The 23928-nt window shown below is 48.5% G+C and overlaps 1 protein-coding gene across 2 annotated transcripts in view; it reads left to right on the top strand.

The window, feature by feature from the left end:
- CYRIA (CYFIP related Rac1 interactor A) overlaps window positions 1-23928 on the top strand; it is a 99052-nt gene that overhangs the window by 44277 nt on the left and 30847 nt on the right. The gene's annotated exons all lie outside the window — the stretch shown is intronic.

Here is a 23928-nt window from a genome sequence, read left to right as displayed (position 1 = left end):
CACACCTACTTGAACTTATTTGAACATGGACCTGACACAGCTGATATTCTTCCCAGGTGACTTAAGATCTGCTGATTTTGTCTGCTGGGACTTTGGGGTATTAGTGCATCTCCTTTAAGCTGGCCCAGGGCACCCACACATCCAAGGTCAGCAGTCATGAAGGAGGTGGCAGTACGCCGTGATGACCACACACCCGTTTGTTACTCTTTCAGTGGCTGCCGCTGTTACTTTCTGCTGTCTTCTCCTAAAGCTCTTCTTTTTCATTTACATATTTTGATTTTTCCCTGAAAAGCAAAATCAGAAGCATTTCATAAAGCTTGACAGACAGAAGGTAAGACCAGGTGATTTCTCAGGTATTTTCCAGTTCTGAGGTCCTGGGGTTATTTTGTCCCAGACTTGTTCCTTATACCAGATTCTCATTCTTAGGGGAACTGATTTGTCTTGTGCTCCTTGCCTTTCTTCCTCTTATGGTTTCTTTCCCCTGAGGGGTCCCTGAGTTGTAGCATAATTCAGAGGAAGGAGAAGAACTTTTGAAATTAGACAGACTTGATTTCACATCTCAGTTCTGCTATTTTTTGCTTGAGTGATTTTTGCTTAGATCATCGTAAATTCCTGAGCTTCAGTTTCCCCACTGTAAGATGGGGACAGTCCCTGCTGCGTTGAAGGCGTGTGCTTAGGCTCCAAGGAGACGATAATGCATTGGTGTGGGTTCTTGCTGATGGTAAACACTCAAAAAAAATGTCAGCTTCTTTCCCTGATCAACCTTATTGTATTTGTATTTCAATACAGCTTTGAGCCCCCATTGGGCTCCCTTTGAACCTGTGGCCAAAACCCTAGGGAAGGTTAGTCTACACACACAAGTAAAGAAGAGAAGAACTGCAAACAGCTCTCTATTTCAGCATTCCTCTTCAGTAGCAACCTTCCCTCTTCTGGCTTTGACAGACCACCATCTGCGGTTCAACTATTTGAAGGTTTGCTCTGTTACCACCCTCCCAGCCTCCTGAGTACATCCTTTGTCCCATCAGATAGTAGCTGAGAACTAACTCACCGCCAGCAGCTTTCCCGCTTCAGACCAGCATACTTCCAACATCCAGACAAATGTCCTTAACAGCTGGGATCAGCTGCTTTGGGGGCAGGTTTCCTGACCCCTCAGCGAGACAGTTAGGTTTCAAGCACGTGTTTGTCCAGGCCCACAGCGTTGGTTTTCTTCCTTAACTGTTAGCTCTTATGGGGCATTCATTTATCCAGCCATCCATGCATTCCACAAACATGAATGGAGCATGTCTACACAGCAGGGGCTTTCTCGGGGTTAGGGATCTGTACAAAACAAGGCAAAATTCCTGTTCCCTTTGAGCTTGCATTCTGATGGGATCAAGGGCGTGTCAGTAAATAAACAAGCATATATTATCCCAGGTAGTATTAAGTGTTATGGAAAAAATAAAGCAAAAAAATAATGACCATAAAGCCAATTCAGACTGATAGCAGTGCCCGTATGCCTGTATCCCCCAGCCTCCTGTTTTCGGCAGGATACCAGGGAAGCCCGCCTGACTAGGTGTCACTGGAGCAGGATCTGAACAAAGTTGGGGATGGAGGCTTGAAGGAAAGTGGGAACAAAGGCTGTGAAGTGGGGATGTGCTTGGGCTACAGGAAACTGCAAGTGGCCAATAGGATTGGAGCAGAAGGAACGAGGGACAGTGGAAGGAGGTAAGGACAGGAGGAGTGGGCAGGTGGTGCTGGCCTTGTGAGCCACTGTGAAGACTTGGGCTTTTATGTTCTGGTTGACTTTTCCAGAGCCTCCTCTATCCTTCCTCCCTCTTCCCCAGAATATCTCAAGGGCCTCATCCCTGAAACATCCTGAAATAGAAATAAAGATGGATGTTCTTGCCCAATAGAGTACTCACCATTCATTCCCAAACCTGTATTGGGCACTCGATAGTGAGACTCTGGGGATAAATGAGACTTGGCCCCACTCTAGGAGCCTGTGGCCAGGCACTCGTTCAAGGCTGCTTGGAGAATATGCATCAATAAATCAGGTCCAAGTGAGCAGTTGTCCTAATTTGGTTACTTTGGAAGCAATTTGCCAGAGTGGGAATTTTCTGCTGGTACCTCCCACAAGTTGCTGGTACCAATTCTCCTGGAATTCATTCACCTAGACTGTTGCCAAGCCTGGCCTTTTGGGTTGAGTGAGGACCAATCCATTCAGCAAACCTGTGAGTGCCTATTCTGCGTTGTTACCAGTGCAAGACACCTGGGGAAAAGATGCTGAGACCCAACCCCTGCCCTCGGGTGGTTTATGGCTTTCCTGAGAAGCCTGCTAGTAATTAGACAGCACACCACTTATCAGAGGAGAGTGGGTGTGAGGGAGCCAAGAGATGGAGCATTTGAGGTGGTGAGCTCCCTGTCCCTGGGATAATGTAAGCAGAATGAGGGGCATAGCTGAGGAAGCTTCCTAGGGACACGCTGTCTCCACTGAGACCTGGAAGTAAGGGGAGTAGTCTGCCAGGTGAATAGCAGGGAGGGCGGGAAACTTCAGGGAAAGTTTGGGCATTTCCAGGTAAAAGACAGGCGTACACAAGGGCTGCCTCTCGGAGGACCTGTGGCTGTGAAGTTGAGGTGAGTCTGAGCAAGAAAGACTCATTCAGAGACAGAAGGTGGGAGGACTAACCAGGGGCCTTGAATGTCAGGCCGAGAGGGTTGGGTGAATCCTGAGGACAGCTCAGAGCTGGTAACAGAGCCTTAAGTGAAGACGGATGGACCTGATGAGGTAGTTTTACAAAGCAAAGGGTCAACTTTTATTTGACCCCCTGTTCTGTAAAGTGCTGATTTTACGTCTACTCCTTCTGATAGTATATGATCATACCTCAGCTGTAAAACAGGTTCATACAGATAACTGAGTGAGATGCTTGTGAGGGTATGGTACCCAACCTTTCCACTACGAGGTCCCTGGGAATAGTGAATGCTGATGGCGCTGTACCTGCTTCTTGGTGCACAAATTACTGGTAAATGGTTAGAACACGAGTCTTGTCTCTGATGGGAGAGAGTGGCTGGCAACAGTCCATGCTATTCTAGTAGAAATAATGGAATGTAGATCTCGATCTGTTTTTTCTAGTCAGCAAGCAAGTGGTGATACCCATTTCTGAACCCTCGCTGTCTGTTGAACACTAAACTAAGAGTGTTCTCTTTAGAATCATTGTTGTCATTGTTGCTCAGTCGCTCAGTTCTGTCCGACTCTATGCAATCCCATGGACTACAGCACACAAGGCTTCCCTGTCCTTCACCGTCTCCTGGAGCTTGCTCAAACTCATGTTCATTGAATCAGTGGTGCCATCCAACCATCTCATCCTCTATCGACCCCTTCTCCTGTCTTCAGTCTTTCCCAGCAGGTGAATGGAATTGTACACATGCATTAAACAGACACTACCTGAATCCTCACGATGCACCAGCCACCATGCTAGGTCTGGGAGCATCCAGATAAATCAAGCCCGGTCAGCCTTTAAAGTAATTCATAGCTCGTGACAACGACAGAGAAACCAGCAGTAACAGGAGCAGATGGTGGGCAAGAGCCTCAGCATAAACAAAGTGATGTGGGTGCAGAGAGGGAGCCTGCCCTCTGCTCAGGCAAGTCAGGGAATTCTTCCAAGAGGGGCCATGTGAGCTAGGTTTTGAAGGATGAGTAGGAGTTGGGGGCTGGTTGAAAGTACAAAACAGCACTCTCATAAATAAGGGCGAACACTCAGTCCTCCGTGATGACGCTGGGGAGGAAGTAGCGCAGATAATGCCTCAGCTCTGCTTTGAAAAAAAAACATTAATCGCTACCTCCTCATCCTCCCACCTCATTCCCTAGAGAAACTAAAAATAATCGTTGACTAATTTGAGTTCATCCCTTCTCTGACCGCTTGGAGATTGTTAGTGATCAGAATCGGATAAAGAGGACCAAGAAAAGAAGTAGAAAGGAGGAGGCAGGAGATTTTTGAAACTGTATCTGTCCTATGTTTCTCTTAGGAAAAAAAATCTAGATATAGATGTTACGTATATGCACATTCTCATGTGTAAATGGGTCTGATATATATGAAAGTGCATATATATACATGTATGTGTGTGCATGCATAGTCCCTCAGTTGTGTCCAACTCTCTGCAGCCCCATGAACTGTAGCCCGCCAAGCTCCTCTCTCCATGGAATTTTGCAGCAAGAATACTGGAGTGGGTTGCCATTTCCTACTCCAGGGAATCTTCCCAGCCCAGGGATCGAACCTGCATCTCTTGGGTCCTCCACTGGCAGGCAGATTCTTTTCCACTGTGTCACCTGGGAAGCCAGCATACAAGTGTGCACACATTCATGTTAACCGAGCAGAGAGCCTGGTGCCCATGACCTTCAGGCACGCTTGCTGTCTGGAGATGGATGCGGGTGAGAATTGGCCTTGCTGATGTGCACGCATCCCCGATGTGCCAAGGTCGCTGAAGGTCATGGTACTGTACGTTCAGAAGCACAACAGGAGGGAGTCTGGGTACTGGCCGTGGCAGAGGAGCCTGCAGCTCAGGAAGACGAAGCATCTCGCCCGAGGCCCACAGCTCTGAGGTGGTCAGGATTCAGGCCCTCTTCTGACTGCCCCTCTTCCACAGCCCCACGCTGCGTGTCACCCTATCTATGAATAGGGGAAAGTGTGCATGCGTGCTGAGTCGTGTCCGACTCTTTGTGACTCCATGGGCTGTTGCCCACCAGGCTCCTCTGTCCGTGGGATTTTCCAGGCAAGAAATACTGGAGTGGGTTGCCATTTCCTGGATCTTCGAAACCCAGGGATCAAACCCACGTCTCCTGTATCTCCTGCATTGGCCGGTGAGTTCTTTACCACTGCGCTACCGGGGAAGCCTATAAATAGGGCTTCAGACTGCAGCAGCTCATCATGGAGTCAGGGGTTCATGTGCCTGGAAATCCTCTGTAGATCCCTCTGGTGCTGGCAGCACACTATACCTTGCTGTGCAGGGGAGGAAGAAGGAAGGAGGGAAGGGAGGGAGGGAGAAGGAGAAGGAGGAAGAGGGAGAAAGGGAAGGAGGGATAGAATGAAGGACAGACATCAGGGTGCACTTGGGTTCTAGTCCAGGCCTGGCATGGACACACTTTTGACTCTGGACACCCCTTCCCTCCTCCATCATCACTAGGAGGTATTGGGCTTGATTGTCCAACTCCTGTTTCTGAACTTTTCCCCAAGGAGGGTCCTTGAATTCCCCTGTAGTCCCACAGGACCCCTGTGTAGGACTTGATTTGCATCATCACCACCAGAAAGCTATAGAAGGTGAGAAACAAGAGCCCCCACCTCCTCGTGGAGGGCCTCCCACAGCCCTGGAACCAGAACAGCTGAGCCAGTATAGAGTACATGGAGGGCTCAGCTGCACCCCGTCCTCCCAGCCTTCTGCCGGGAGCCTCAGTGTAGCTGTTCCCTTGTTCTGTCCCCCATTCCAGACCCCCCAGCCTCCTTGCAGCTGAGTCTTCCAGCCCGGAGAAGTTCAAGTGCTGGGCTTGGCCCTGACGGCAGGCTTCCTTTCTTCCCTGGGGACTTGTAAGCTGCCAGCCCAGAAGTCCTGGGAGGGAGCCTGCAACTGACCTGGAAAGCAGGAAGGAAGCCTGGGGCAGGAGCAGGCTGCAAACTGGCGGAGAGAGGAGTCCTGTGGAGTGGTCCATGTGGGCGCGGCTTTGGCCATCAGCGCCCTGCGGGCTTCCCTTCCTGCCAGTCAGCTCTCTCTGCCCTGACCCTGCTGCTAGCCAGGGTTCTGGGGCAATTTGTCGTTCAGTCGCTCAGTCGTGTCCGACTCTTTGCGATCCCATGGACTGCAGCACACAGGCTTTCTTGTGCTTCACCATCTCCTGGAATTTGCTCAAACTCATGTCTATTGAGTCGATGATGCCACCCGACCATCTCATCCTCTGTCACTCCCTTCTCCTTCTACCCTCAATCTTTCCCAGCATCAGGGTCTCTTCCAAGGAGTCAGCTCTTCACATCAGGTGGGCAAAATATTGGAGCTTCAGCTTCAGCATCCGTCCTTCCAAATGAATATTGAGGGTTGATTTCCCCTAGGACTGTCTGGTTTGATCTCCTTGCTAAAACCTCACTTCAGTACTCAACTCCATTTCTGGGATGAGCTGTGGGTTCAGTCATTTAATGGCCGTTTATTAGGCGTCTCCTGCATGCAGAACTTGTCCTGTGAAAAAGTGAAAATGAAAGTCACTCAGTCATGTCTGAATCTTTGTGACCCCATGGATTCTATAGCCTGCCAGGCTCCTCTGTCCATGGAATTCTCCAGGCAAGAATACTGGAGTGGGTTGTCATTCCCTTCTTCAAGGGATCTTCCCCACCAAGGAATCAAACTGGGGTCTCCTACATTGCAGGCAGATTCTTGCAATGTCTGAGCCACCAGGGGAAATCCACACCCCCGCCCCCACCACCCCCAAGCAGAACTTTTCCTAGATGATGACGTTTCAAAGCTGAAGTCAGCAACATGATAAACACAGTGAGACGTCACAAGTGTGGGACACCTCCTTCTGTCTAATGAAACAAGTGAAGCCTCGTCGGAGACCAGAGGCTGGAGAGTTCCTTGAGCCAGGTGGCTTCTCAGAGGAGCCGGGAGTCTGGAGAGGAGGGGGTAGCAAGGAGGAGATGGAGGCGGGAGCCTGGGTCGGGGGAGTGGAAAGTAGGCGGAGAGAAGGATGGAGGAGCTGACTAAGGATGAATAGGGAAGGGGTTACCGTGCTGAGTGGGAGGAACAGCTTAGAGGGTGGATTTCTTGTGGGTGGTTCTCTGGCATGAGTGTGGGTAGAACCTCTGCTTTAAGCCCTTTTGGTGTGAAATACCTGCTTGCCAAGTGGAAATCCGTTCACTATGCTCAGCTCCAATGTCAGGTGAGGAAGAGGGCTCTGGATGCCCCGGTGAAGGGCCACCAGGCTCCAGGCAGGGCAAGCACAGGCCCCTCTGTGTGCGGCCAGAGAGCCCGGACTGGGCCTCCTCCTTGAACGGCCTGACAAAGACTTGCTTGTTTTCCCCTGACATCAGACCTCACCCTCAGGATTTCTCTGTTCTTCTGGGGCAAGATCTCACACAGTGATAATAGAGTGAAAGGGAAGGGAGGAATTGAGTGAAGAATGTCTCAGGCGTCACCATGCCAACTGGCTCCCCAGGCAGAGGGTAGGAAGGGGGCGCTGGCCGTGTGCGCCCTGGGCATCTTTTGGGTCACACCCTGGCAGGGACGGTTGGAGATGAACGGGAGCTGCTGGTGTTGGTTCTGAGAGATGCTAGTGGCCTAGTGGTCAGTGTAGTGAGTTACGGTGATTAATTGCTGCATACAGTGGGTTGCTTGTTTTCTGTCTGTGTGTGTGTGTTTTATCTTAAGTAAGTGTTGCATTTAAACACCTGGGTTTTCTATTTTAACAAAGACTTATTGAGAGAGCTCTGCCTTGGAAATTTCATAAAAGTTGTCTTTAGAGGGTTCTGTGAGATCACTCGGTCTTGCTTCTGTCTGATCTTTTTTTCCGATGAGTACATCGAGGCCAGGACAGTGGGAGGCGTTGTGGAAAGTGGCAGCAGTAAAGATGGTGTAGCCTTCTTGTCCCAGGCCCCAGGGTGCAGATCCTGCATGACAAGCCCTCAGCCTAAGACCTGGTCTGACGTGGGGGGCTTACTGAATGCCATCCCTGCTTACTTTTTGTGCTGTGATTTGTGCCAGGTGGCGGGTGCTGGGGGCGGGAAGGGGGCTGTCAATAAATGAACTCACCCTTAAAACAAAATGAATATGAAACTAGTACAAGGGGAAACCCCTGGTTTCATTTATCTTAAGACAATCAGTCCTGAAACAACCATTTACTTGTGATACACAGGATGAAAGGGAGATCTGACACTGGAACTTCACATCCTTAATCTAGTGTGTGCGTGCATGCGTGCTTAGTCACTTCAGGTGTGTCCAACTCTGTGTGACCCCAGGGACTGTAGCCCTCCAGGCGCCTCTGTCCATGGGATTCTCCAGATGAGAATACTAGAGTGGGTTGCCATGCCCTCCTCCAGGGGATCTTCTCGACCCAGGGATTGAAGCTGTGTCTCTTATGTCTCCTACATCGGGAGACGGGTTCTTTACCACCTGGGTCAGATTCACGGCCAAGGCCATAGGCTAGTAAGTGAAAGGGGAGCCAGTGTCTCCGCAGTCTCTTCACTGTGTTTCCCACATTCCGCCCTCTACTCCACCAAATGACCTGGGATTGCTTTGTTGAGCTGGGTTCTCAGCTGCTAGGAACTGCGGAGCAGCAGCCCCTGACCTGGTGCTTGAGTTAACAATTTGCTATCTTCAAGTGGAATTTAGGAGTAGCCTAAACAATACTTGATCTGTCTGTGAGAGCTGGCCGCCCTGGAGCATATGCAGGGCACAACTTTCAAATTTAGTCATTTGTGGCCACAGACACCAGCCTGGGAACCCCGGCTGCAGGGTCAAGTTTAAACCAGGATAGTGCATGGTTGAGTCATCAAGAGCAGGGCTGGGCTTAAACAGAAATCTGGAGATAAACTTGGTGAGCTTGTGTGTTTGGTTTAATTGTGGTCTTGCTGGATCAGCCCAAACAGGGAAGTTCCACAGTCACTCTGCTAACCCCTCTGTGTATGTTGAGTTTCCTGCCAGAGCATCCTTTGTGAAAACAACACTCTACTTCTGCACACCTCCTGCCTCTGTTTATATGTACAGGGTGGGGTCCTGATCACTAACGGAGGATCTCCTGCTTTCCCGGTTTACACTTCCAGAGAATTTTCCAGATCCGCAATATAATTTTAAGCGGATGTTGCATGAAAATGAGCAGTCAGAATTCATTCTGATCAGCTTGAATAGGATTTCAGCCCTTCCTTCCTTCTTTTCTTTCTTTCTTCCTTTCTTTCTCTCTTTCCCTTTTGCAACTGGAGTCAAGTTGATTCAGCCACCAGACACATTTCCCTGAGTGGAAAAGGTAATTTGAGAAATTTAGGGGAAGAGGCTGGGAAGGAGGATGCTTACTAAGCCAAACGGGTGAATCTATTCATTTTTCTTTCCCACCAAATGTCACGGCTCCATTTCCAGCAAAGTGGTCAAGACCAATGCTTTTGAAGTGACCGAGAACAGGAGTGAAGTCAGTTAATGTGTTCAGTGAGTACTGAGCGCCACAGCTGTGAATGTGAGCCCGTTTTACTACCAAGAGGAGCAACGTTTAGAATGTATTCAGGGCGTTGAAACTGATCCCTCTGCTTTGTCCGTTTTGTGAAAAGGACAAACTTCTTTTGTGAAAAGTGTTAGTCTCTTAGTAGTGACTCTGTGACACCATGGACTGTATACTGCCAGGCTCCTCTGTCCACAAAATTCTCCAGGCAAGAATACTGGAGTAGATAGCCATTCCCTTCTCTAGGGGATCTTCTAAACCCAGGAATAGAACCTGAGTCTCATGTCTCCTGCATCGGCAGGCAGGTTCTTTATCATCTGAGCTACCAGGGAAGCCTGACCGGCACTTTTAACGGGAGATGAGCCCGCCCCTTAGTGGAGAAAGTACTTAACTGCAAGCTCTTACATTTGCCCAAAGAAAAGCTCTTGGTTGTGGCAGAAATACATAGATTTAGTATCTCTGAAAGCCAACTACTTATCTACATTGGAGAGTTATTGTGAGAATTAAGTGAGATTATTTGTGGGCAGCGCTTAAAATGGCATTGAGTGCAGCATTGAGGGTCAGCAGCTGCTAAATAATCCTGTTTATCGGAGGATGAGGATTGGGAAGCCAGGGGTTGAGTGACGTCATTTTGGGAGTCTTCAGGGTCCTCTGTGCCCGCACTGATACCTATCAGGAAAGATGAATGAAGAGTAGTGGACAGGACTTACCTGGGACGGGACCCACTGCCAGCCCACCTGCTCCGAGGCCAAAAGCAGTGAGGACCACTTCAGAATGCAGGCCTTCTTGCCTTGCCAGGGCTTTTATTTCACAGAGCATCCCACAGTGCAATTCCAGCCCCACTTGGTGAGGAGACACTATTCCTTTGCCACATCTGTCCTTGACCTTGGACTTCGCCCAGCTCAGCTTCACAGTAATGCTGAGACAGCTCCACAAGTCTCCTTTTGTGAAAGTGACTCACTGGCCAACTCCTCCTAGCTGCGGGAGGAGATGTCTTTTTCAGAAGTTAATTTGGGCATCACTGAGGCTGTATTTGGCTCTTCTGATGACTCAGGTTTTCTTTCTTTTAATTGTCAGACCTAAGATGAGACCCCCAGGAGTCTGAATCCAGTTACATCTTTATTAGACTAGATGTGAAAGTGGGGGGAACGATTTTCCCTCCCTCTCCCCTTCCTTTCTTCTTTCTTTTCTCCCCTCTTCCCTTTCTTCCTTTCATTCATTCCTCCTTCTCGCTCACATTTCCCCCCTCCCCCACTGGCCCCTCCTCTTTCCTTCCCTCTTGCTCTAAGGTGATGGCCGGCACTCCGGTGAGAGGTCCTTGGATACAGACTTTGGCATCCACACCTTCTTCCATACACTCAGTTTTCCATGTATTCGGAAATACGTATTCCCTGAACGGCCTGTTTTGGATTCAAACATGAGTCAGTCCCGGTCCCTGTGCTGTAAGGATTCATCCTTTAGGAAGACAGGCAGACAGGTGGACAAGAATGGCAAGTCTGAGGGAAGGTGCTGGAAGAGGGTTCCCAGAGGGGCAGAGGAGCAGAGGGCAGGCCCCTGCCCCGGACCAGCCCCAGACCGGCCTCAGACCGGCACCAGCAGCAGCACCGGCCCCAGGCTGGTGGTGGACGTAAGTTTGCTTGGCAGAGAACCATCTTTGTAGCAGCTTTAAATGCCACCTAGGAAGACTGGTCCCACCACTTCATCATAACCCAAGGATGGATGTGCCAACAGGTCTCATGGCCGGGCCTCTGCACAGCGGTCACTCCAAAGGCCTCTCTTCTCTACCCACAGAGAATGTCATTTCAGCCACGGGGGACTTGGGGCTTCCCATCCTTCCAACCCCAGACCTCCGCAGCCATCAAAGGCCCACTGACAATTGAGTGAGCAATTGTCCTCCCACTCCACAGCCCCCTCCTGCAGGAAGCCCTCCCAGGTCCTTCCAGCCAGAGGAGTCCTCTCCTCTTTTCCACCCTCTTCCTAGATACCGGTCATCACTAGAACCTTCCAGCCTTTGTAGCCCCCTCTCTGTCTTGGCTGCACGGGGTCTTCGTTGCACACGTGGGTGTCTCCTATTGTGCAGCACGGGTTCCAGGAGGCTCAGGCTCTCCAGCTGCAGTATGCAGGCCTCACGGCATGTGGGATAGCTTCTCGACCAGGGATTGAACCTGCACCCCCCGCATCGGAAGGTGAATTCTTAACCCCTGGACCACCAGGGGAAGCCCTTTATAGCCACCTTTACACGTGGCTGCTCTCTGCTGCCAGCCCACTGCAGGGACCATGGCCTGTGGAGCTCTAGTCTCTAAGAAGAGCAAATGTTTGTGCCTTTACTTCCCTGACCATGTGCCAACTTTCCTGTCCTCTATTAAGGACTGTGCTGGGTATGGAGGCTGGACCACTGATTAACACCTGCCTTCAGGAAGCTCAGGAGACACATAGGAGTATTATATTTTGATAGAAATATTTACAGGATATACAGAGTGTATATATTAGGACCATAACAAGGAAGAGGTCAGGTCTAACTTGGGAGCTTGTGACAAAGGAGAAGAGGGATGTTGGATTGGGTGGAGGTGGGTATCAGCTGAATCAAGTCACATGTGAAGTGAAAAGTAGGTGGAGAGATCACTCAACAGAATCAACAGAGTTTTGCCAACGACACAGAATCTTCATTGTTACTGGTAATTTCTAGAAATGTTGAAATAATTCATTACTTGTTTCAACTGCCATTTCCTGGGCAAAGTAAGTAGACTTCCAGAGTCTTGGCAGTTAGCAGCATCATTTCACCATCTCTTGGAATTTTTTGAAAGTCAGTGGACATAGCTTTGGTGTTTTCAAATTATCCTCTACCTACTCCCTTCATGTTACAATTTTACTATTATCGTCATTGCAGTGAGACATGATTGGGGCTTCAAGGGCTGGCAGGTTGTCAGTTGCTTCTGGAATTTCAAAGGAAAAAGTTTGAATTAAACTTTTAAACTTTTTAACATTAGACCTTTGAATACACGTGATAGATGAAACCCAGCTGCCTAAGCATTTCCTTATTAGGTACTTTGGGAGCCACTTTATCTATGTATGAAAATTAGTTGTTGTTTAGTCACTAAGTCGTGTACAAGACTCTTTTATGACCCCATGGACTGTAGCCCACCAGGCTCCTCTGTCCATGTGATTTCCCAGGCAACGATACTGGAGTGGGTTGCCATTTCCTTCTCCAGGGCATCTTCCCAACCCAGGGATCAAACTTGCATCTCCTGCATTGGCAGGCGAATTCTTTACCACCAAGCTACTAGGGAAGCCCCTCGTTGTAGTTAGTGCATTTGCATATATCATGTTGTCTGATGCTTCAGAAATATACAAAGACTTGAGAAGAATTTCTCTTGGGTCATTTAGGCATTCTACCTGATTTCTGAATTACTGCTTTTTCTCAGAGGTAAACTCTAGAAGCACTCTGTCTGAAGCAGTGGCCAAATTCCAGATAGCATGTGGCATTCTCCAGTGTTGGGAAGCTGTCTCCACCATCCTTCCCAAACAGCTGGAAATCCAAAGGGCTCCATGGACCAAGACCAGGGAGGCTTTGTGGAAGAACAGTCAGCACGCAGTTCTTTTTCTTAAATGGAAGTCTCATCCCGTCTCTAATTAACTTAGCTCCTGGTGGGACTTTAGGTTGCCTGAATACATTTTTAGAAATTGTTGGACATTCTCATTGCATTAAAACATCAGGATGCTGGAGCAAGGAGGAGTTTTCCAGGTCATCTAGCCAGTCCTAGAGGGCTGTAGACCATGAGGAAGAGACTCAGAGCTAGAGCTGGGGAGTGGGGGCAGTGGGAAGGGGATGGCGACCCTCCCCACTGCCCCCACTCCCCAGCTCTAGCTCTGAGTCTCGTGGCGAACAAGTGGCTGAAAAGAGATTAGGATGAGAGGCAGTGACTCCCTGTATCACTCCAGTGGGTGGGCTACCCACTCCAGTATTCTGGCCTGGAGAATTCCATGGATGGTATAGTCCATGGGGTCAGAAAGAGTCAGACACAACTGAGTGACTTTCACTTTCACAGTCACGGTAGCTTCCATGGCCTTCAGGCCCTGGGTTACACAGTAACCGTCTAACCCACTCAAGGCATCAAGCTGCATTTCTTCCCAGGAGTGTCCTTGCTTCTGCTTTGTGGATTCAGAGTTCCTGTGTAATCAGTCCTCAGCAGATTCTCCTGACTGTCTCTTCCTCTACTTTTCCCCAAAAACACAGTTTCTGTTTTAGAGGTTCATACTGTTCCTCACTGGAACCAGGCTCACTGACCATGCACTTTCCCATCCCCCGGAATGACTACTTCTCCCTTTTTGTTATCCAAATAAGAGACCTAATGTACACACTCCTGTAGTTAAAACAGAAAACAACAAGGACTTACTGCGCAGCACAGGGAACTCTGCTCAATGTTGTGTGTGGCAGCCTGGGCGGGAAGGGAGTCTGGGAGAGAATGGATACCTGTGTATGTATGGCTGGCTCCCTTCGCCATTCACCTGTTGAGACTATCGCAACACTCTTGCTTGGGTAGCTTTTCCCTTTTCCAGGGGATCTTCCCAACCCAGGGATCAAACCCAGATCTCCTGTATTGCAGGCAGATTCTTTACCAGCTGAGCCACAAGGAAAGTCCAAGAATACTAGAGTGGGTAGCCTCTCCCTTCTCCAGTGGATCTTCCTGACCCAGGAATCGAACCGGGATCTCCGACATTACAGGCAGATTCTTTACCAACTAAGCTATCAGGGAAGCCCTAATTGGGGTTCAGACACAAAATGAAAAGTTCAAAAAACAAACAACAGAAAAGACTGTCTGACTGAAATAACAGATGACCTGAGAGCCTCTCCTTCCATGAGCCTAGCAGAAGAAACGTTTGTTCTATGGGAGGAGAAGCTCCAAGGGGTCATGGGACTTGTGTTTCTGAACCGATGACTTCATTCATTCACTCTCGGTATGGAGTTCCTATTGTGTGTCAGGCCCTCGTCTAGGAGCTGGAGGGTATATGTCAGTGGTGATAGAAATTAAAAAGAAAAATAAAAACAGTGAGTGGGGAGTCGGGTGAAGTACGATGTTGGAGAGGTTGATTAGATTGAGCTCCACTGAAAAGTAAGCCCTGAACAGAGGCCTAAAGAAAAACCATGCAGACATATTGGGGGAAAGCATCCTAGGCCTAAAGATTAGCAAAGCTCCTATGTCAGAAATGCATGTGATAAGTTCAAGAGTGGAAAGCGAAGAGGCGAGAAGCAGTGAGTAGCCAGCAATGGAATGAAGAATTGCAAGCAATGAACTACCCTGTGGAAATGTCACCTCAGGCCTTGGTGACTATGATGAGAATTGTGTCTTTTATTCTAAGTGAAACAGGAAGCCATTGAAGGGACTTTACCAGTGGAGTAACATGCTGAAACTTAAAAAAATTATTATTTTTTAAAAATTTTTAATGGGAGGATAATTGCTTTACAATATTGTGTTAGCCTCTGCCATACATCCACCCCTGTAGGTTTTCACAGACCACTGGGTAAAGCTCCCTCTATCACACAGCAAATTCCCACTTGCTATCTATTTTATGAGTGGTTAGAAGCTGGGAAATCTTTCAAGAAGTGAGTATGATACTCCTGGCAAGAGATGGGATGGCTTGTGGGCTGGTCTAAGACTCTGATAACACCTTCATGTCTGAGAGATGTTCAAATTCAAGCTGTATCCTAAAAAGAAAGCTGATGGGATTTATTAGCTTAGATATGGGGTGTGAAAAGTCAAGGATGACACGGATGTTTTTAGCATGAATGTCTGAAAACATGGAAATGCCATTTACTGAGAGAAGAAGGACTGGAGAGGGGGCAGATTCCTAGGGGAAAAATAAAAACTTGAATTTTGGATGTGTGACATGTGAGGTGTCTGTTAGAAGTCAAGCAGTTAATCAGATCAATGAGTCTGGAGTTCAGGCAAGGGGATCAAGGTCAAGGTGACAGTTATAAATTTGGAAGTCATCAGCATACATCTTCTAACATGGTATTTTAAGCCATCAGATATTAATAGTTGTGTCAGAAAGGGAAACTCTTCTTCATGGCCAGGAGGGCAGCACTAAGACCAGTGACTAAAACAAGAAAAATAACAATAGTAATAGTATTATGTTCTCAGTCACTTCAGTTGTGTCCGGCTCTTTGCGACCCCATGGACTGTAGATCACCAGGCTCCTCTGTACATGGGATTTCTCAGGCAAGGACACTGGAGTGGGTTCCTATTTCCTTCTCCAGGTTATCTTCCTGACCCAGGCATCAAACCCAAGTCTCCTATGGCTTCTGCATTGTAGGTGGAATCTTTAGCACTGAGGGCCCCCCCCCCCCCCCCGGGGAATTATGGCAACTACCATTTATGCATCTGGCCATTTATATATGTTGTGTCATTATTTCTAAAAACCAGCCCTGAAGAGGTTGAAATCATCTCTGTTTTACTCATATTGAAGCTCTGATTCTGGGAGGGTAAATCAATGTTGTTAAATACATTGATTAAGACCACCCAGCCAATAAATAGTTGAGCTGGGGTTCAAACTCAAGTTCATATTCTTGTTGCTATGCTCAACATCACAGCTCAGTTTAAGAAGTCTTTTATCTTTGGGAAAGACAACTTAGCTCAGAATTTCTGCCAGCTTGCCCCCCACCTTCGAGAAACCTGTCTGGAAGATGGGGCCTTTCAGATGCTGGGTAAAATAGTGCATGTCGGGGCTGTCCTTGCCAACACGGAACACACACTGTAAAGCAAGGAAGGGAGAACAATTTGGAAAAAGAGACGACACATCAGGAAGATAAGTCACATGCTCTGAACACATCTGAACACTGGCCACAGTTTAAGGCAAGACGTTACCCTTGATTTCCTTTCCTAGTTCCAGAGATCAGATGACAGTACCCATCCTACTGGAGACAGGTGGAGAAGGGGAATACAGGTATTTCTTTCACACTGGGTGAGTGTATCTGTCATATCCTTTCAAGCTTGCCACAGCCAAATGGGGCTTCGCAGGTGGCGCTAGTGGTAAAGAATCCGCCGGCTAATGCAGGAGATGCAGCAGATACAGGTTTGATCCCCTGGAGGTGGAAAGGGCAACCTACTCCAGTATTCTTACTTGGAAAATCCCATGGACAGAGGAGCTTGGCGGGCTACCGTCCATGGAGTCACAGAGATGCAGACACGGCTGAGTGACTGAGCACGCATAGCCAAGTAAGAGCTGAATTTTCCACCTAGGAAAATAAGACCTGAGGGGTGACAGGGCTCGTCCAAGGACCTGCAGGCAGCGCAGATGCTGGGTCAAATACTGCATGTCGGGGCTGTTCTTGCCAACACTGAACACGGACCTGCAGGCAGAGGCTTTCCAGACCCCAAAGTTCATGCCCGGTGCACCGCTGTCCTTAAGAAGGGAAAGGAGAGAAGAGGCTGAATGGAATGCGGAGAATGGCTTGCGTTATCCTCCGCCCCTCCGCGGCTGCAGTTCCGAGGACGGCCGGCAGAGGGCGCCACGCCCCCAGCTCTTGCAGCCGGCAGCCCGAAGCCATGTTGAATGAGCAAACGTCTGCAGCCGCCTCCGCGAGATGGAAATGTCTCCTTGGCAGGAAATCCGCGAGGAGCACCGCGGGGTTGTGCAAACAGCCTCACAATGTCCGCTTGTGTGTGTGCACTCGGCTTCGCCCGCGTCGCCCACAATGCTCTGGATTTTTTTTTTTTTTTTTGGCTGATGGGCCTCTGTGGACCCACAGGCCTTGTCATGCAAAGGGAGTGACCTGTGTTTGTCATAAATGGGCTCTTGTATGATTAATCGCCACGCGAGCGCGCCCGCAGCCGCCGCGCAGCGCCCGCCTCACCTCCTTGCCGAGGCGGTGGTCTCAGGCGCTTTCTTCCCTTGCTCCAAAGCAGCCGTGCAGAATTTATGGCTAAAAGGGAAATGACTTGTTTGCATTGTGGTTGCAGTTTTTTTTCGTATGCTAGACAGGAGGTGCAGAAAACGACCATTTGTTGCTGGAGGCTAGCTGCAGGCCGGATGCTTTCCTCGTTGCTTTCTGTACATTATGTAACTCAATAACGGCACTGTTTGGGAACTATTGCGATGTGCATTTTACAGGTGAGAAAAGCTCAGATTCAAAAGAGTCGAAGACCTAGGACTTCCTTGGTGGTCCAGTGGCTAAGACTCTACGCTCCCAATGCAGGGGGGCCCAGGTTCAATCCCTTGGTTAGGGGAACTAGAGCACTCATGCGGCACTGAAGACCTGGTGCAGCCTAAATAAACACATATTTTAAAAATAAGCAGACAAAAGAGATCCCCCCCAAAACAGAAGAGTACAAGACTTGCCCAAAGTCTCCACAGTCTGTGCGGTTGCCACTAAAGGACTCTTTTTCAGCATGGTCCACTGTCCATGCACTTGGAACTGTCTGGCTGCCTAGAGGATGGAATCAGCGATTTAAAAATAAATAAGAGATTTCTACTCTTGAGTGTCAGTATGTGTGTTGTACTTCCTGGAATCATGTGAAAAAACAAGTAGGTCTGAGCACAGGTGCATTTTTCTAAGAAGGCTGCTTTTCATCAGATTCTTGAAGTCATCTGTGATCATAAAACAACAGAGTCAAGCCCCCCATAATATCTCTGTTTTGGGAAATGCTTATTTTCTCCTGCCTATTCCTCTGTTAGTCACCTAGTCTTGTCCGACCCTTTGCGACCCCGTGGACCTTATGGACTGAAGCCTGCCAGGCTCCTCAGTCCAAGGGATTCTCTAGGCAAGAATACTGGAGTGGGTTGCCATTTCCTTCTCCAGGGGATCTTCCTGACCCAGGGGTTGAACCCAGGTCTCCTGCATTGTAGACAGATCCTTTACTGTTTGAGAAAGGGATGACAGAGGATGAGATGGTTGGATGGCATCATTGACTCAACGGACTTCAGTTTGAGAAAGCTCCAGGAAATTGAAGGACAGGGAAGCCTGGCATGCTGCTGCAGTCCGTGGGGTCAGAAAGAGTCAGACACGGCTGAGCGACTGAACAATAATTCCTCTGTTGGTCTCGTGTGCAGCTGACAATCATATGGTTGTAGACATGCAGTGACTCCTTACGGAAACTCCCATTCTGTTTCAATAGCCATCAGTGCAGAGGCTGTGTGCCCGACCCCTGCTTGGAGTTTGGGTGGGGAGGGGTGAAGGGGGAGAGGAGTGGACTGGGAAGAGTAGGGTAACATTCTGAAGATGAAGAAGACACAGTCCTTGAAAGAATTCACAGCAAGGCCAGAAGGTCAGGGAGGAGGTTTCTGGGAGGAAATGTTTGATTTGGGCCTTGAAAGATAGGACCTCCACAGGCCGAGGGGAGGGGAAGACTGTTAATAGGCAAAGGAAGCAACATGAGCCAAAAAACAGAAGCAAGAACGAGGCCAGAGCTGTGGGCACCGTCTATGTTCTGATGTGACAAATAGAATGTTCTGAGGAGCTGAAACTTGAAAGAGCTTTTCAGATCAGGTTTCAGTACCAGGTGAAAAGTTGCACCCATCTAACTCTGACAGTCACCTCGGGAAATGCTTACACCAAAAGTGCTTTTCTCCTTTCACCGGCTACCCGGTATCCCTCCAGGCCAGGGTATCACCCTGAGAAGCAGCTCCCTGTAGGAGAGGGTCTGTCTTGGGGAACTCAGCACACCCCACTCCTACCCCACCCCACCTTTCCAGTCCCAGCTTATAGTGATGGTCTTCACCCCTTGCTTGGGGTTCAAACGAAGGATTTTATTTTAAAACTTTACTTTGGTTTGCAGTGAAGGGTACTGCGAAATCAAGGCACTTGCTCCTTTCAGAAACTGGAGACCAAAGCAGAGCCCCTCTAGCCTCTGAGATTTCAAAGGAAGTTTTCCGCCTTTAGGATGAGCTTGAGATGTGATGGATCCCACCAGCCCTTCCCTGGCTTCCAATTCTTCAGGTTTTCAGTATATGAAATGACTTTTGTTGACTTCTTGGCACTTCTGTAATTTTTGACATCCTCTCCCCCCAACTCTGGGCTTCCCTGATGGTTCAGTGAATAGTGAATAGCAACGCAGGAGACACAGGAGACCTGGGTTCGATCTCTGGGGAGATCCCCTGGAGAAGGAAATGGCAACCCACCCCAATATTCTTGCTTGGAAAATCCCATGGGCAGAGGAGCCTGGTGGGCTATAGTCCATGGGGTGGCAAAGAGTTGGACATGACTGAGCAACACTATAAGCTATAAAAACCACCTAATAAATTTGAACTGGGAGGTAATACCCCTAATGCTTTGACATTCGAGTCAACTCCAAAGTCTCCTTTGGTGCACAGGTCAACCTCCACTTAAAAAGTTCAGAGTCTGAAACCCTAGACTTAGGAATCAAGTCAGTCCCTGACTCTGGGAGGGGTGGGACTCTTCGGGGGCTTTCACTTCCCAGAGGGACCCCCATCTATGAGCACCGTGCCTGACGGTGCCCTGATCTGAGAGGCCATGTTTTACTACCTGACAGTGAAGTATGGAGGCAAAGAGATCTCTGGCACAACTGTGTGGACCAGCTGCCTACGGAGTGAGAGCCAGCCAGACTGGGACTGGGGGGAAAGCCTTTTTTTTTTAGGCTAGGTTGTGAGATTGCAGAAATAGAAGAGATTTAGTTCAGCCGTGTGCATTTTACACAGGACATTTCCTGTAATGGGCACAGAGTCTGCTGTGTAATCCGAGGTGCTTGGGGTATCCCGTGTTGGGTTGGGGGAAGACAAGAGAGAGCCTGAGATAGTGACCAAAGATGATGGAGAGAGATTGCACCAGGAGAAGGGCTTAGAGAAGCGTCAGGGCTCAGGTCAATGTGGAAAGTACCTGGATAGAGTTTGCTGAGAGACTGGGTTTAAGGCAGGCAGAGGATGCAGAAATCTCGGGGACACTCGGTTGTTGGCTCATAATTTGTTAGGCAATGAGGTCTTTCTTTGAACAAGGAAGGAGGATGACATTTGGGAAGAGCAGAACTTAAGGATATCAGGGCCTTCCCCAAATTGCTATGCTTGCAGGAAATTCCCTTAGAGTCACCAGCCTGGAGTTGAGGAGGGAGGTCCAGCTTGGGGCTACAGGTTGAGAAGTCTTCTGCTTATGAATGAAAATCACAGTCCAGGGGGTCTCACCTGGGAGCAGGAGAAAAGGTGTGAAGAACGATCGTTGGAGACAGACACGGAAAGGTTAGATGGAGCAAGTGGAGACTGCAGAAGGACTACTCAGAGATGAGGGGGCGCAAGGAGGTCCTCCAGCATCTCAGGGAGGAGGGCTTGGCCAACAGCGCGCAGGGCAAGACTTGTCCTCAGCCCCAGCTGTGAGCAGCAGGAGCCTGGCTTCTGTCGGTTTAAGTACCCGAGAAGCAATTCTGGGAAAAGGAGATCTGTAATCCAAGAGAAACTCAAGTCTGTTTAATCTAAATCATTTGCCCATTAGAGCAGCCCAAACTTTGGGCAACTTCCCTGAGTTCCCTTTTGGGTTCTAGAACTGAAGCGAAGCCATCTGAGAAAGGGAATAAATAGCTTTCCCAACACCACTCAGTCCATGGAAGGCATTTCCAAGACTGGAGCTCAGGGCCCTGGGCTGCTGCAGGGGTCACTCTCCCTTTGAAATTGGGAAGTGACCTGGGTGGGCTTCCCTGGTGATTTAGATGGTAACGAATCTGCCTGCAATCCAGGAGACCCACATTCGATCCCTGGATCAGGAAGATCCCCTAGAGAAGGAAATGGCAACCCCCTCCAGTATTCTTGCCTGGAGAATCCAGTGGACAGGGAAGCCTGGCGGGCTACAGTCTTTGGGGCTGCAAAGAGTCGGACACAACTAAACGACTATCACCACTACTACTAGCTCATCAAGCGCCCTCCCCATCACCAGGTTCTTGATTTCACAAGTGGAAGGGAACAAATTCACTAATGACGCCCCAGCGGTGGCCGGTCCATAATGAAGCAGGTTGATTGTTTCCATATTCACTAGTACTGGAAATTGGGGCAGAGGGGAACACATTGACTTTCATTCCCTAAAAAAGAATCTAATTTTGCCCTCATTTCTTGGAGACGTTTTGCTGCTGTAATATTGATGTTTATGGGGAAATTAGCTCTGATGAGGTAATAGTCTATTTTAGAGAACTGAACTCAGATATTGAAAGGACTATTTTAAACCTGCACTTAATCGTTCAGCTCCGTAATGGTCTCTGGGTATTTTTTTGGAGAATTCCCATGGATTGCCTTTCAACTCAACTCTAGCAGCTTATATTCTGCTGGGAATGCCCAGCCCTTTTGAGGGACACCATGGTATTAATGATGGATGAGAATATTCAAGGCATTTTCCCATTTGAGTGCCATTACTTGTGGTGTTAAAACGTTTCAAAAACACATTTTAGCCATTAACTCATTTTTATTGTCAGATGAAAGTGCTTAATAGACTCACTCTAGTTTCCCTCCTTCATCTCGGAATGAAATCATCTGTTGGATTCTTGGCACCACATTCGGGAATGGAACAGAGAACGTTACGAATTCATTGCAGAAGTGGCAGCTGGGGCGGGGAATTCCAGCCCAGCCCAGCTATCTAAAATCACTAACCTGGTTTAGCAGATTCAGGCTCCTGGAATTTATAGGCTGAACTACTTCCATGCATTCCATTGGTACATTTTTCCCTCCCAGAAAAACAGGTGCTTCTAACATTTGGGAAATGTACCTTTCCCTTGGTTGAGAAGTAGTTTTTCAAGCCACTTATTTTGTATCTGATATAGTATAGGCTGATGGTCAACCAGTTTTGCTTATCATTCAAAATAGTCAAGGAGTATAAATGGTGTGTGATGGGGTTGTGTGATCACTAGGAGAAAGTATCCTGGAGTTGTGTGAATAGTTGATGTATCGGGGTTGTGCTCTCCTCTCCCAGAAGGCTCCCTGGATGGTTCACGGGAGACAAGCCAGAGGGGTCACTCGCTTCTGGGGGGTGGTGTGGGGAGCCTGCAGACCTCTTCTGTTGCTGGCATCAACTGCCACCCTGGCTGTTGTGAAGATTTCGCCAACTGTGAACCTCATTGATCAGGTTGAAGAGCAGATTGTCTTAATAGCCCTCCTAAAATCACATCCAGTTACCAGAAACACTCCGAAAGCCAGAACTGGACTTCTTTCCACCACGCTGGTGGGGAAATCTTGGGGCTCCGTTGGAGTTAGGAGGTCAGACTTCTGGTAAAACTAAGTAAGTCAGGTCGCAAGATGCCTCTGGAGGTACTAGCCTCAGAGCAGAGACCAGCAGCTCAGCTCCCCAGCTGGGCCAAGTAATTGACCAAGTAATTGACCAGGTTAACGACCTCTAGTCTTTAGAATTTCATAAACCTGTAAAATTTCAAAATAAACATCGGGGATTTAGGATGTAACTATCTCTATCATCTTATAAAGTAAATTAAAACACAGTAGCCTAGAGTTGTTTGCATAACTTCAGCTTTCTGCAAGATTCATGCCATAGCCTTTATTCCTCATTTTGCTTTGGAATCACTGGACAGGACAATCTTAAGGATTTCTTTGCCAGTGATAACTGTGTGATGATCCCTGGTGCTAAGTGCTGGACATACAAAGAGGTGTAAAACCAGCCCTGCCCAAGCAGGCCTTACATTCAGAGCTGGGGAGAAAGTATGTAATTACCATCCACACTGTAGGCCATGTGACAGTAAAAACAGCATGTTAGGTGAGCAAAGAGAAGGAGAGCTCACCCAAGGGAGTGGGTTTTGTTTCCTTTGAGCTGGAGTCGAAGAGGAGGGAAGACTTAGGGGGTTCCTTCTGAAGGCCCTAATTTCCAAACTCATACTTGAAAGGAAATTCCGGGGAGGCAGTGGTTGAGGGCCAGTGCTTAGAGGTCAGATGAAATTGGAGTCCACACTCAGCTCTATGACTTTGGGGCTTGAGAAACTTTTTAAATCTCCAAGATTATTTCTGTATCTCTAATGTTGGGATAGCAACAGTTGCTTCCTCATATGGTGGTTGTGAAAATTAAAATATGATAATACATGAAAAGCTCTCATTGCTATGGCCTGCAGATCATTTAAAAATGTTAGCTGTCATTCTAATTGTAAACAGAAGGAGCAATGTGGGCAAGGGCCCTGAGGCGACAAAAGCAGGCTGCTTTTGAGAAGTGCAGGGTGTGATGAGTGCTGGGCCCGCTGGCCCAGAGGAAGAGAGGAGACAGGGGAGCCGGCAGAGGCTGGGGGCCAGGTTTTCTGACCCAGTGCACCCATTTGCATGCCTTGTATCCCGCGGGTCCTGCAGAGTCTTGGGAGTATATTAAGCAAGGAAGGAACATTGTCAGATTTGTGTTTAGAAAGCTGGAAATGAATGGACGAGAGACAAGACTGGAATTAAGAGGATCAGTCTGGGGGCTCTCTGTAGGAGGCAGACAAGCTCTGCTGGGGGTCTGAATTAGGATAATCTAGACAAGGAAGGAGAGAAGTATGTCCAATGCAATGAATCACCAGTGAGAATGTCCTCGTTTAGTAGCTGTTTAGCATGTTCTGGGGAGACCCTACTGCCATGGAGCAGAAACTCTCCAGGGGCAGTGACACACTGCACCTTATATTTCAATGTCTTTCAAAAAATGAACTTGATGTCCCATTTACTTTTTGCATTAGTGGACAGAGCAAGAGATTGACAGTCAGGACACCTCTCTTCTGAACCCTTCTTTGAACTAATTTCCTGGGGCAAGTGCTGTTTCGTAAAACAAGAGCTTTAAAAAGATGGCCCCAGTTCTAATGTGGAATGTGTTCTGATGACATTTG

The sequence above is a fragment of the Dama dama genome, chromosome 11 (genome assembly GCF_033118175.1).
Source record: "Dama dama isolate Ldn47 chromosome 11, ASM3311817v1, whole genome shotgun sequence".
Classification (NCBI taxonomy): Eukaryota; Metazoa; Chordata; class Mammalia; order Artiodactyla; family Cervidae; genus Dama; species Dama dama.
Note: the sequence above shows the minus strand (reverse complement) of the source record. Positions and strands in the feature narration are given on the sequence as shown.